The 13,935-nt window shown below is 39.2% G+C and overlaps 1 protein-coding gene across 3 annotated transcripts in view; it reads right to left on the bottom strand.

The window, feature by feature from the left end:
- LOC125447838 (dyslexia-associated protein KIAA0319-like) overlaps positions 1-3,803 on the bottom strand; it is a 118,786-nt gene extending 114,983 nt beyond the window's left edge. Inside the window, exons 1-2 of one of the 3 annotated variants that reach the window (XM_048522628.2) lie at positions 3,529-3,803; positions 809-832 (exon numbers count right to left, since the gene is read on the bottom strand). The gene's annotated coding sequence lies outside the window, so the exon portion shown is untranslated. Of the gene's footprint in view, positions 1-808; positions 833-2,985; positions 3,451-3,528 lie in introns of those variants that run through there. The other 2 variants (XM_048522617.2, XM_048522625.2) reach the window with 2 other exon arrangements.
- Between the last annotated feature and the right edge of the window lie 10,132 nt (positions 3,804-13,935).

Raw genomic sequence — 13,935 nt, 5'->3', positions numbered from 1 at the left:
TAAATATTTTCCAAATAGCTTATTCAGAGATGTTATTTCACATTTCTGGAGCAAGCAAGACTTGAACCAGGCCTCCAGGCTCAGACGTACTGCCACTACACCACAACAGCTCCTCAAAGTTGACTTACTAGGAAGAAAGTACAAAATGTTCATAGCCACAAACAAGTGGGGCCAGCTGACTGTTTTATATGCTCTGAAATTAATCAATCATTTTCCCCATTTATGAAAATAGGCTGGTTTCAATTTCCAAGAAAGTCTAGATAGCCTATCTCTAAATTTTCATGACGCTGGAGCTAAAGATGAATATGAGTATTATACCAACCAGATTAACAGTGGCCAAGTTTGAGTGACCATATGACAAGTAATCTTTCTGGGAAGAAGGTAAGGGCGGCGGAGACTTGTTCAAAACATATTGCTCCACTCCATATTATTCAACAACATCCCAAAAATGCATGTATGGTGGAGGACAGGATCTGGCTTGGCAATGATGATCCACTTGTTCCCACTAATATTCACTATGTGATGTCACACACATAAAATTGTCCATTGAGTAGGAATCCATGGGAAACTGACGCCTGCTTAACAAAATATCATCAGCAGTCAATGCTTTCAGAAACGAAAAATGAGAAAAAGGGCGGAAAACATCAACACATGTTTACATAAGCACCTTGATGCATGCTATCACCAGTGCTCAGTGAGATTATATTACCTCACAACTTACTCATGCAATCGTTTACTTTGGGCATATCACTCTAGGTTATCCACCAGCATTCCAAACGATAGCTTTACTCAGTGGCAGCACTCTCACCTTGGAGTCAGAAGCTTGTAGATTCTAGTCTCATTCGAAGATTGGATGAATATATAATTAAGGTTAACATTCATTGCAGGAACAAGGTAGCACATGCTACTGAGATACTTCTAAACGAGAGGCTAAACCAGTATCACGTACATGTTAAGGAGTTTAAAGAATTATTTGAAGCTCAGTAGAGAAAATCATCCAAATGTTCTCCACAATAGTCATCCCTAATCAATACTACCAAAGCAGAGTAACTTGTCATTTATCTCCCTGGTGCTTGTGGACTTTTTATGCTATTGCATTTAACAGCAGTGATGATATTTCAAACGAATTAATTGACTGCAAAACAGTATGAATATTACACAGACTTAAAAGTTTCTATGTTACTACATTGCTCTGGTTTTTGTGGTGCAGTGGTAATGTCCTTAGCTAGAAGGTCTGTGCTAAAGTCCCACCTGCCCTGGAGGTAAGAAAAACTCTATCTGAATAGGTTGATTAAAATGACTATAACTAAGTTGCTTATTTATTAATAAAACCATAAGTTATAGGAGCAGAATTAGGCCATTCAGCCCACTGAATCTGTTCTGTCATGCAATCATGACTGATGTTTCTCAACCACATTTCCTGCCTTTTTCCCATTAACCCCTGATCCCCTTACTAATTAAAAACATGCCTCTCTCTGTCTTACGTTCGCTCAGAGAGTCACCATCCTCTGGCTGAAGAAATTCCTCCTTATCTTTTCTTATAACTATTATTTTCACAACATACCTACATAATTTTAATGCTCATAATTTGTTAGTGTAAATAATCAAAACTATGATTTGTGGGGAATGATGAGGATACTTTTTATAGTATCCTCCAATGGTTCCAATTGTAAATGCACTATGCAATACTTCAGCGAGTGTAAGAACATGTGTGCATTCTGGCTTCTTCCCAATTGCTGGGTAAATGAATGGACCTCAGCTAAGTTAGCTTGAAAGCACCAAAGGGATCAAAATATGATTCCTGCTTATGATTGGTACAATGTACCTGTGAAATGTCTGATGCTGTTGGATGAGATTAGGAGTATAATTAATTATTATAGTTCAGTCTACTCAACGTTGAATAGTTTGCCTTTATTCATAATCTCAGTTTTCAGATAAATAATGGGCACTGAAGTAATGTTGGAGGAGCATATGATTCACTGCTTCAAGTAGAATTTTATTATTCATTTGTGCGGTGCGGGCATGGCTAGCTAGATCAGTATTTAGTGCTTTTCATCATCTGCCCTCAGGAGTATAGTAGAAACCTGTCTTCTTGAACTGCTTGGGGAATAAGCACACTGTTACAAAGGGAGTTCCAAGATTTTGATTCAGTGGCAGTGAAGGAATGACAATATAGTTGTCAGGAGGGGCTTGGAGGGGAAGTTGCAGGTGATAAAATAAATAGAAGGTAAAAGTGAGATAAAAGGTATCAATTTGCGAAAAGGAAAATGGTCAATTGAATTTTAAAAATATGCATTCTTCCCGATATCTCTGTGATTCCCACCTCTTTATTTAACTGAGCTACTAATAATAAAGAATTGAGCATTCATAATGCACACATTACACAGCTCATAAAAACTCTTCCCAATAATAACTCTGACATTAGGAAATATTTGAACAAAGTGTGGCTCTGATCAATAATCCTCAGAAGCCTTCAAGTACTAGATTCGAACAAAGTAATAAAAAATACCAGCGTTCCACATGCAATACTGTCTTAATTTTAACAGGTGCCAATTATTTAAATTTGAGCTGTATGTAAAATCTTACTCTATTCACAGTTAAAAGGTCACGCTTAAGATATCAACCGATTTCTCCTCACCCCACTCATTGCTGTCAGTTTCCTCCACACTTGCTATTTCTGGAATATACGAGCTGATTTCAGATTTACAACACTTGTAACTTTGCTTACAAAACTGATGCCTATGACACGTCCTTCGTTACATTATTAAACCACACGATTCTAATTTGGTCTCCAGCATTGTTTACTAACTAGGCCCGTGACACCGAAATGTCAAAATAACGTGACTCCAAACCAATCTTCCGTCAAAATCTCTTCAGAAAAAAGTCAAAGTATTGTCTTGCAGGCTCTTGGTCAATCTGTTAGATTGCGCTGGAAGATTTGTTAATCCCTTGCCTTGATTTTGAGATATGGTCGGCTATACTTACGTTTGAATTACTCTTTCGATTAGCAGCCCTAATTGAGTAAGTTGACCAAGACCACAACACAATGTGAATTGTCCCTTTTCTGGTCTATTTCGGGATGAATCTGAAGGAAGAAACATTGATTCACCGAACACCTTTATACATAAAAAAAAGTCCTTTCCCCCCAACGGGTTCGCATCCCTGCAGATTTCTTCCTCCGAGGAGTCAGTGATTTATGTACCTGCAGAGCTTACAGGAAACCACGTTAGGATGAGGAGGATAAAGTTACCCTTGCACATCACAGCAGACTAACCAAGAATCCTCTCTGTACGCCGTGCTCTCCCCACCCGCCCAGGAGTCTCCAGTTATATTGTATTCTACAAAGATAAATATGCTGACTTGGCACTTCAGCTCAAGCAGTCAATCCACTCCGACGTGGTCCATTCCCGCTATCACACATTCCGAAAATGCTTAACACATTGACTTTGCATCAACATAGCTTCAGTAGGAACGTCGAACCTCAAGGTTAATACGCGTACATGCTCCTAAGAAACTGGTTCTCTGTACCTGCGTGGACAGCCGCTCGCGGCACAGCATCTCCACTCAACCAAGAGGGTGGGGTTTGAGTTCATCCCAACCTCCTCTAATAGCGTTTTTTTAAATTTCTTTTTCAAAAGAAACGTCTCTTCCCTCACTCTCACACTTCTCTCAAACGTGTAATGCCATTTCTCCCTCAAGTGGCTTCAGATAGCCGGCGGTTTGTACGCTGTCACCGACCCACTCCGCCGATAACCGCTTCCCAGAACAGAAGCATCAATGCCGGCCCACTGTGTGATGTGAGCGCGTCGCGTCCCCTCTGCTCCAATAACTGGATTTCCGTTGTAAGGTACCACATGTGATGCTGATGGCTCTTGCTACCCGAATAGATATGATGTGGCGCCGCTCCAGGATCTAACTTCAATTTAGCCACAGCAGATCTCTGCCTATTGTTCATGGCTGGCATCAAGTAGAGTGACGTCTCGGTACATTTCAGTATACTAACAAATGAGTTCTAGGTGATTTCATTACACACTGGGAACTTTGTTCTTCAAAATCTAGCTAGCACTTACATTAAGGTAATGCCAATTTATGAAGCGGGAACATCCACAAATCCCGCCTTAAGGACCAATGCTGCACAATAAATACCTTGTTTAGAATTAACAGCAGAATGTGGTCGATGGGAGTGTTTAAATTAATTTGGTAGGGAGGTGGCATAGCAATTGGAGGTACAGTAGGGGGTGATGCACTAACAAGTATAGCAGAATCAAGTTAATCTAGAAGGCAGAACAAATTTAGTCACGTTAGATCACAAGGGGGCATGGTAAAGCTAGATGGTATTTAACTTTGAGGAAGGGTTCTTGCGAGCAAGGCAGATAACAAGGTCTCAAACAACAGATACCCGAGAGTGTAGGAAGTGTTGCAGATCACTTAAAAAATTAGGAGAGTGAAGGGGGAACGTGAAAAAGAAACAATGGAGAGTAGGGCAAGAAAATAACTAGGAACAGGCACAACAGAGTCCAAAGTGGTAATTTGTGTATAGAGCCAGAAACATAGCTGAAGCTGTAAATGAGAATACAGCTGTTTTGGTGTGCATGTACTTACATCCTTGAAGACAGTAGAATAAATAGAGGAGCTGATTAATAAGGTGTATGGGATAACGATTTTATTAGTTAACATCTTGAAATCAAGAAAAAGGAGGTTGAAATGGAGTAGCACATAATGTTAGTTAGGCCATAGTTTAAACACTTTACAATCTGGTCACTCCACTACAGGAAGGATATGATTGCAATCGAAAGGGTGCAGAGGAGATTTACCCGGATGTCACCTGGACTAAAACAAATCAGCTATGAAGACTGGACAGCTGGGGCTTTCCTTGGAGCAGAGAGACTGAGAAGCAAATGATTATGGTGTACAACGTTATGAGGGGACAAATATAGGACAGACAGGGAGAAACATATGACCTTTTATAGTGACATCAACAATGAGGCACAGTTTTAAGATAAGGAACAGTAGGTTGAGAGGGGATTTGAGGAAATTTCACGAAGATGTTGGTGGGTATCAGGAATTCGCTGCCTTAAAAAGGTGGTTAAAATCCCTCAAAACATTTTAGTATTTAGATGCGTATTAAAATGATATAGCATACAACGTGATGGGCTAGGTGCTGGAAAATGGGATTAGAATAGGTAAATATTTGATGACTAGCATGTATATGATGGGCTGGAAGGTCTTCCACTATGCTGTTATGACTCTTTGATTAATCCACGTTCCTGTAAATGGGCATTTTATGACTAAAATGAAGACATCACCATTGGTTAACTGTAAGAAACTACCACATCTGGCAAATGTATTCACAACCTCCTTGGCAGATTGTTCAACAATAGTACTGACCAAACTACTACTGAACAAAATTAAATTGGACAACATACATGAAAATCTTCAGATTAGAACATCACAATGCCAAAGTTGATAAATGAATTCAGCAACTGAATGAACATCCATTTTAGATATCCTTTTCCTATCATAAAGATGAAGTTAAAATGAGGAAGTCTGAATATAAAATTAAACAATTAAAATAAATTATTTTCAAAAAAGCTCACCTAAACAGAGTTAAAGCTGAAAGCTCACTATGTTAAGTGCAAGGAATGTAAAAACACAAGACATTTTTAAAGATGATGATCTTGAGGTACACTAAATGAGTTGGAAGGGGATCAAGATACTAATGGGGAGATTTGCTACAGCTGAAGGTAGGAGCAAGGTGGGTCTGAGTAAGATAGGAAAAATATCAGTCTGAAACTGGTACAGTTGGGAAAAGGAGGAAGTCAAACAGTCAGGGCAGGCAGGAACAAAGCAGGGAACAGAGAAACAGACAGAAATAAATGCAGTTTAATTTATTAATGCAAGTCATCTAACAGGTAAAGCAGATGAACTCAGGACATGGTCGGGAACACAGGACCAGAATATCATAGCAGTAAGAGATGTGGCTCAGGGATGGGCCGGACTGTCAACTTAGTGGTCCAGGGTATAGATGCTATAGGAGAAATAGAAAGGGGGGCAAGACAAGAGAAGGAATGGCATTTTTTTATTAGGGATAATATTGTGGCTGTACTTAGGGAGAATATTGCCAGGAATACATTTAGGGAAGTTATTTGGGTGGAACTGAGAAGTAACAAAGGGATGAACACCTTATTGGGTGCATACTGTAGACCAACACTACCTCCCACCCCAAACCCACACACACACACACACACGTGCAAATTGAGCAACAAATTTATAAGGAGATCTCAGTTATTTCTAAGAATAATAGGGTGGTTATGGTAGGACATTTTAATTTTCCAAAAATAGACTGGAACTCCCATAATATGTAGAGTAATGTGTTAAGTGTGTACAAGAAAATTTTCTGATTCAGTATGTGGATGTATCTACTAGAGAAAGTGTACATCTTGACCTACTCTTGGGAAATAATAAGGCAGAGCAGGTGACTGAGGTGTCAATGCGGGAGCACTTTGGGGCCAGTGACCATAAATCTATTAGTTTCAAAATTGTGATGGAAAAGGATTGACCAGATCTAAAAGTTAAAGTTCTAAATTGCAGGAAGGGCAAATTTGATGGTATTAGGCAAGAACTTTCAAAAGTTGCTTGGGGGCAGATATTCACAGGTAAAGGGATGGCTGGAAAATGGGAAGCCTTCAAAAGTGAGATTAGAATTGTTCAGAGATAATATAGATGTAGGAAATGCTGGATGACCAGAGAGATTGAGGTTTTGGTCAAGAAGAAGGAAGTATATATCAGGTACAGAAACCAAAGGTCAAGTGAATCCTTAGAAAAGTATAAAGGCAGAGGATACTTAAGAGGGAAATCAGGAGGGCAAAGTGGGGACATGAAATAGCTTTGGCAAACAGGGTTAAGGAGAATCTAAAAAGATTTGTCAATAACATTAAGAACAAAAAGGTAACTAGGGAGAGAATAGGGCCCTCTAAAGATCAGCAATTGCGGCTACGTATAGAACTGCAGGAGATAGGGGAAAACACTAAACAAGTAGCTTGCATCAGTGTTTACGGTGGAGAAGGATATGGAAGATAGAGATTGTGGGGAAATAAATAGTGACATCTTGAAAAATGTCCATATTACAGGGGAGATGGTGCTGAATATCTTGTAACGCATAAAGGTGAATAAATTCCTTGGGCCTGATTAGGTGCACCTAGAACTCAGTGGGAAGTTAGGAAAGTGATTGCTGGGTCCCTGGCTGAGATATTTGTATCATTGATCGCCACAGGCAAGATGCCAGAAGACAGGAGGTTGGCTAACACGCTGCCACCATCTAAGAAAGGTGGTAAGGAAAAGCCAGGGAACTATAGGCTGGTGAGCATGACATCAATGGTGGGCAAGTTGAAGTGAGTCCTAGGGGACAGGATTTATCTGTATTTTGCACTTCCCAAATCAGACTTGATACATTCTTTCCATTCCTTGAAAGACAAGGAATGATCAGAGATTGTCATAACGGCTTTGTGCCTGGGAAATCATGTCTATGTTGATCGAGTTTTTTTGAAGTAGTAACTAAGAGGATTGATTAGGGCACAGCAGTGGACATGATTGATATTGACTTCATTAAGGCATTCAACAAGATTACTCATGGTAGACTGGTTCACAATGTTCAATCACATGGAATACAGGGAAAATTAGCCATTGGATACAGAACTGGTGCAAAGGTAAAAAACAGAGGGCAGTGATGGAGGGCTGTTTTTCTGGCTGGAGGCCTGTGATCAGCAGTGTGCCATAGGGTTCAGTGCTGGGTAGATTACTCTTCATCGTTTATGTGTGATTTGGATATGAACATAGGAGATATGGTTACTAAGTCTGCAGATGACGCCAAAATGGCAGATGCAGTGGACAGCAAAGAAGGTCACCCTCAGAGTTCAACGGGATCTTGATGCGATCAGCCAATGGGCCATAAGGTGGCAAATTGAGGTTAATTTAGATAAATGTGAGGTGCTGCATTTCAGAAGGGCAAATCAGGGCAGAATTCCTACATTAATGGTAAGGTCCTGAACATAGAGATCTTGGAGTGCAAGTTCACCGTTCCTTGAAACTGTAGTCACAGGTAGATACGATAGTGAAGGCAGTGTTGGTATGCTTGCCTTAATTGGTCAGTGCATTGAGTACAAGAGTTGGGAGGTCATGTTGTGGCTACACATGACATTGGTTAGGCCACTTTTAGAATACTACATTCAATTCTGGTCTCCCTGCTACAGGAAGCTTGTTGTGAAATTTGAAAGTATTCATAAAAGATTTGCAAGGATGTTGCTAGGACTGGAGGATTTGAGCTATAGGGAGAGGCTGAATAGGCTGTTGTTTCTTCACCCCCCCACCCCGGAGCAAAGGCTGAGGGATGACCTTAGAGATTTATAAAATCATGAGGGGCATGGATAGGGTAAATAGACAAGGTCTTTTCCCCATGGCAGGGTGAGTCCAAAACTAGATGGCATAAGTTTAAGGCGAGAGAGAAAACATTTAAAGGGACCCAAGGGGCAACTTTTTCATGCAGAGTGTGCAGCATGTCTGGAATGAGCTGCCAGAGGCGGTGGAGGCTGGTACAATTACAACATTTAAAAGGCATCTGGATGGATCCACGAATAACTGTTCAGAAGGATATGGGCCAAATGCTGGCAAATGGGACTAGATTCATTTAGAATGTCTGTTCAGTATGGATGAGTGTGTGTGCCGTACATCTCTGACTCTATAAATCCATATATATTTGACAGATAAAACAAATACTTACATTTATATTGTACTGTTCATGACCACAGGTCATTTCAAGGTGTTTTTCAGTCAATTTATTATTTGAGGAATAGTCACTTGTTGTAATGCAAGAAATGTGACAATCACTATCACTTTTGCATGTAGCAAGCTCACACAAATAAAAATGTCATAATAATCAAATAATCTGATTCTTGTTATTGATGGCGATATAAATATTGGCTGGAACACCAAGGGCCTTTCCCAATCTTCTTACAAATACAGCCATGAGATCTTTCATATCCACCGAGGGCAGACGCTTGATTCAATGCCTTATTTAACAGACAGCACCTCTGATGATGCAGAATCCAGAACATTGTGCTAGAAAAGTGAATGAACTACCCACGGAGTCATAATTGACATTCAACCCCTACCTACTATCCAACCAGAAAGATACACAATTGTCTTTTAAATTCATCATCTTCTATAGCTGCTCATAATTAATTTTATAGAATTTTTTTAAACGTGAAAAACAAAGTGAAAGATCCAACAGTGTTGAAGGCTGGGCAAAAGAAAGACCTAGGCCTTTTCACAAATCTTAGCATCAGAAATCCACAGTACAAGAGATTTCCAAATAACAGTGATATGGTAAATAGGCTAATCCATGAAATCAGCTTTGTTAGAGCAAGATTTAATAACAATTCAGAAATAAAGATGGCCAATTTACAATCACAGTCTTCCTGAATGATAAAATAATTCAACTTTTCATTACGTGCTTTTCAACAAAATCTCATCTCAAAGGCACGACAATGTACTCATTACTGAGAGCCACTTGTCATATTTCAAAGCTTGAACAGACTGTTATCTGTTAAAAGGTCCCATGAGGAAATGAGCTTGAATTAATGACTATTCTGAGGTAATGCACCCAACCTTCCAGGAAGCATCTAGGCCAGTGAAAGATATTTCATTCCAAAAGATCTGAGAATAATTTTTTCATGAATGAAGTTAAACAAACTGAAGCCTTTCCTGCATGAAAGGGAGCAGAGGAAATAACGAAAGATAAAATTCCTTTCTTGGAAAATGCAAATTAAGAGAATAGTCATACACTATTTGTCAATTTAGAATATAATCACCCATAAGTTAATAGTCCAAAAAGAGATATTGATTCATTGAAAATTAATCAGTTAAATTCACACTTTCCATGTCACATTAGACAAAGGTTTTGCTGCAGTGTGAAAATGCTGTATTGGCCTACTAAGTTCATTTGAAAGGCTATGTGGCTGAAATCCTGGAGTGGTTGATGATTTTCTACCTTCTAAGGACTCATAAAAGTGTTCAGAATAGGGCTATTAACTTGCCGATAAAAAATATAAACCAAAATCTTAAATAATCTAAGAAAAAAATCTTTCGAACAGCATTTTAAGACCCTCTTAACTACCACACGTCTATCAGCCCGAGGACTCACTTTAAAAAGTCGCTGAAACTTTTTTTACTGAGAATTGGTCACTAGTGACAATAGTAATGTTGGTACATAATAGCAGAAAGACCATTTTTTTAAGGCTTGTTCCCAGTATTCTGTTTGTCACGAGTCATTAAACCATGAGTCATCTTGAAATAAAATTTGATTTTATCATTGCTGTTTTGGGAAGATATGAATAATTTTCCCCAGTTACTGTTGGAAGTGATGCCTACAATATTTGCTTCAGAAAACTACGGAAAACTGGAAATGCATAATTTGACGCACTTGCGTAATGTGGTACTATGGACTCAGGTCCAGGCCCATTTCCCAAATCAGACTTGATACATTCTTTCCACAACATGATAAGTCATGCTTATATACCTGAAACCATCTTTAGTTGTCCTCTGAACCATTTCCTTGCACCTTAGTTTGTTCGAAGGCTTGATTCTTCTCCTGACCCCAAGAGCTCTGCCGATGAACAAATGATACTCACCGGGTCGAAATGTAGAGGTCAATGTGGTGGGTTAAGATTAGGCAGTTGATCTGCACACATCGAAATGTTTTTCTATTGCCAACGCAACCCAAGACAAGGCAAAACTGTTTTCTACTTAAAATATAAAACCAAACTTGGAAAACTCAGTTACTGGATGCAGGGCAAGATAATACTGCAAGTGGAGACAAGTGTGTTGAATTGCACAGACAACAATGTAATAAATTAATGCCTTCTACACAATTCAGCATAGGAAACAAACTTCACTGATCACTGTCCAACACAGAGTTCCCAAAACTACACACAGTATTTCAAACACAGCTCACAAATGTGAAATCAAAGGTTAAAGTAATTTATTTGAACTGAAATGTGTTAGAAATGCACTAAGTATTATATTTACCATATCAATAATAGTGTCATATTGCCTGGGCACTCACTGGATGATCAATAATCTCATTTAAGTCCTTTTGTTTCCACTTTTGCTAGTGAATATCCCTCATTCCTGTTCGCATTTTACATTTCCTGTTTCAAAAGCAAATACTGCTCAAGCTCGAAACCTGACATATTCAGCAGATCAATCGGTATTGTGCAAAGAGAAACACTAAACGATTCTAACATTCATTTGACAGTTGGGAGGAATGAGTTTTGGCCAGCAAGTCCATAAGCTCAAATTTGACATCTTTTGTTTTCCAACCCAGTCCTCTGCCCAGAAGCAAGCTGGGTGTGAATCCCTGCATATGAAGGAGATCATAAGCCAGCGGCTGGCAGGGTGAATACAGCAGATTTAAAGCAAGGTGAAGTCCAGATCTTGCAGATGCTCACAGATTCCAGTGAGCACAAGACTTGATGGACTGGTTAGAGGTTGCAGCCAAAGTGAGGGTGCGAAGAGGATATAAACATAGCAATAGGATGAGGCCTGTTCCTATCATCAGGTCTGCTCTGCCATTTAATTAGATCACGTTGATTACTACTCCAGCCCCTTTTTGTGTTTTAAAATGAAAGAAGGGAGCTCTACATTGCTGACAGGAGATTCTGCTCAGGTGTCCCTGAAGCACCAAGGCATTTGACTATTCTGACAGTTCTTTCATAGCACAGAACTACCTGAGGAAGGCAAACCACAACTTTTCACAGCAGTCGGCTGCTATATTTTGAAATTGAAAGGTTCTGGTAGTTGCTACTAAAAAGTACAAAAGACAAGTGTCAGGGGTTCTTGAGGTGCGGTGGCAGAAGTCCCAGGTTCAAGTCCCACCTACTCCATAACATGTTTGAACAAGTTTTTTTCAGGGGCCTGTAGTGGTTGTCGGCAAATTGAAGCCAAGGGATTCTATGTACAGATGAAGGTGGGTAGCAACAAGAAATTCATTGATAACTGGTCACTAGTCTATAGACCAATGACAAAAGTCTTTTTGCCTGTCAACAACTTTGTGATACAGCTTGGGGCTGGAACAGGATACAGAGAAGCGTACAGGCTTCCACCAGAACAGAAACCAATTTCTCCGTTTGCTGCAGTCAAACCCATTTTAAACCTAAAGAAAACAAGTTCATTTTGCCTTCAGCAGTTGTAAGTTGCAATTTTAACTGACACTTCAGAAATCTTGTATAAGTGAACCAGCCACCCTAGGTCTCTTGCAAACCAGTGGAAGCATCTGGGGAAAAAAAAACTGAAACACAATGTGCTGACCAGCACTTGAATCATAAAGAACCATCTCACAAACCCTTGAATATGAACCACTGACCTGCCTCTCAATTCTCCTTTGCTCATAACCTCGTCTGCTTGTGTGCACATTGACACACAGAAGCAATTGGGAGGTTGTAACAGATATTTTTTAATTTGTAGTGTTATATGCCAACATATAACTGTTTACCTGTAGCTAGAGTCTAATTACTTCTAATAAAATAGCAATTCTTGTTAAGAACAAAAATCTGGTCCAAATTCTCTGTCAACTTGGGTCTGAAAATCAGGTAAACTGGGGAATTTTGTGCATTTTATTTTAAAATCTTTAACTTTTTGTGATGACTCCAGAAATAGTGGGGCTTGATTTCCAGCATACTATTGTAGTGAGTTGTGATAGCATTCATCACACTGGAGGAATTACAACACTGTCTAGAAGATCCTGTGGCAGTTATGGATCCCTTTATCCAGAAATTTTCTATTCAGCGGGTGGTGGCAGGTCTTCTGCCTATTAATATTATAAATTACAAAGATAGAGATTCAATCAATCATATATTTCACCATTTCCAACCAATTTGCCAGAAGATATTATTAAGTAGCAGCCTAAAAAGTACTAGTACACATTAATACCTTTGTCAGTTTCACAGGAGTACAGATTTCCAAAACCATCCTTATCAGAATTTGCAATGGCTTGATGAACATTACAACAACTGCCACCTTTACAAACCTGCTTGATGCAGTAAATAACCAATATGGATTATCATTCTGCACTACTAACCAATTTCATTCATATTCTTTTAAGAATCACCTGACCAAACTATCAAGATGTATTTTGCCCATTCCAAATTTGATACCTTCTCAGCCTGACTGGCCACCCAAATAATTAACAGTTGAAATCCCCATTCCATACAATTCACGTCACATATAAACCTAACTTTATTTCTAAATCCTAGAGGTTCAAAAAGACAAATTAGTTCAGGAAAATTCAAGAACAAGGAAAAATACGGAAGATTTCACTTTGTGTATACATGCAGAAAAATAATCTGGAAGTAAGATGTCACTTCTCACTTCCCCACCTCCCCAACCCCCCAGGGTGAGTATGCTAACAACCTTCACCAAAAAGACTACAATTGGTCAGAAGACCCAGCCATCACAATGCCAATTAAGAACGGGCATTAAATGCCAGCCTTCCTCACAACACCCACATACCACAATTAAGTACAGTTCAATATATAGAAAGCTATGGATTATTCATGTTATTCTCCAGTTGTATGTATTCTCTCTCATTGATGGAAGTTGTAAGTCCCAAAAAATGAGACAACAGCCTCATAAGGTTTGCTACATGCAATGTTGAAACCTGCCCTTTACTTGTAGTGCAGAAATATCATTTAACCCTTACAGTCTAAAAAAACCTAAACTCCCACTAACAGGAAACTAAAAACACATTTAGAAATAACTGCTGTTGACTTCAGAATCAGAGGGAGAACATAAACTTTGAGCAAGCTGTTTACTCTGTGCTTAGTGACCTCAGCAAGACTTTTTCTCACTAATAACTAAGTGGTGATGGGATAACTTGTATGC

The sequence above is a fragment of the Stegostoma tigrinum genome, chromosome 2, assembly GCF_030684315.1.
Source record: "Stegostoma tigrinum isolate sSteTig4 chromosome 2, sSteTig4.hap1, whole genome shotgun sequence".
Taxonomy (NCBI): Eukaryota; Metazoa; Chordata; class Chondrichthyes; order Orectolobiformes; family Stegostomatidae; genus Stegostoma; species Stegostoma tigrinum.
The sequence above is the reverse complement of the archived record's forward strand: the minus strand, read 5'-3'. Positions and strand labels throughout refer to the sequence as shown.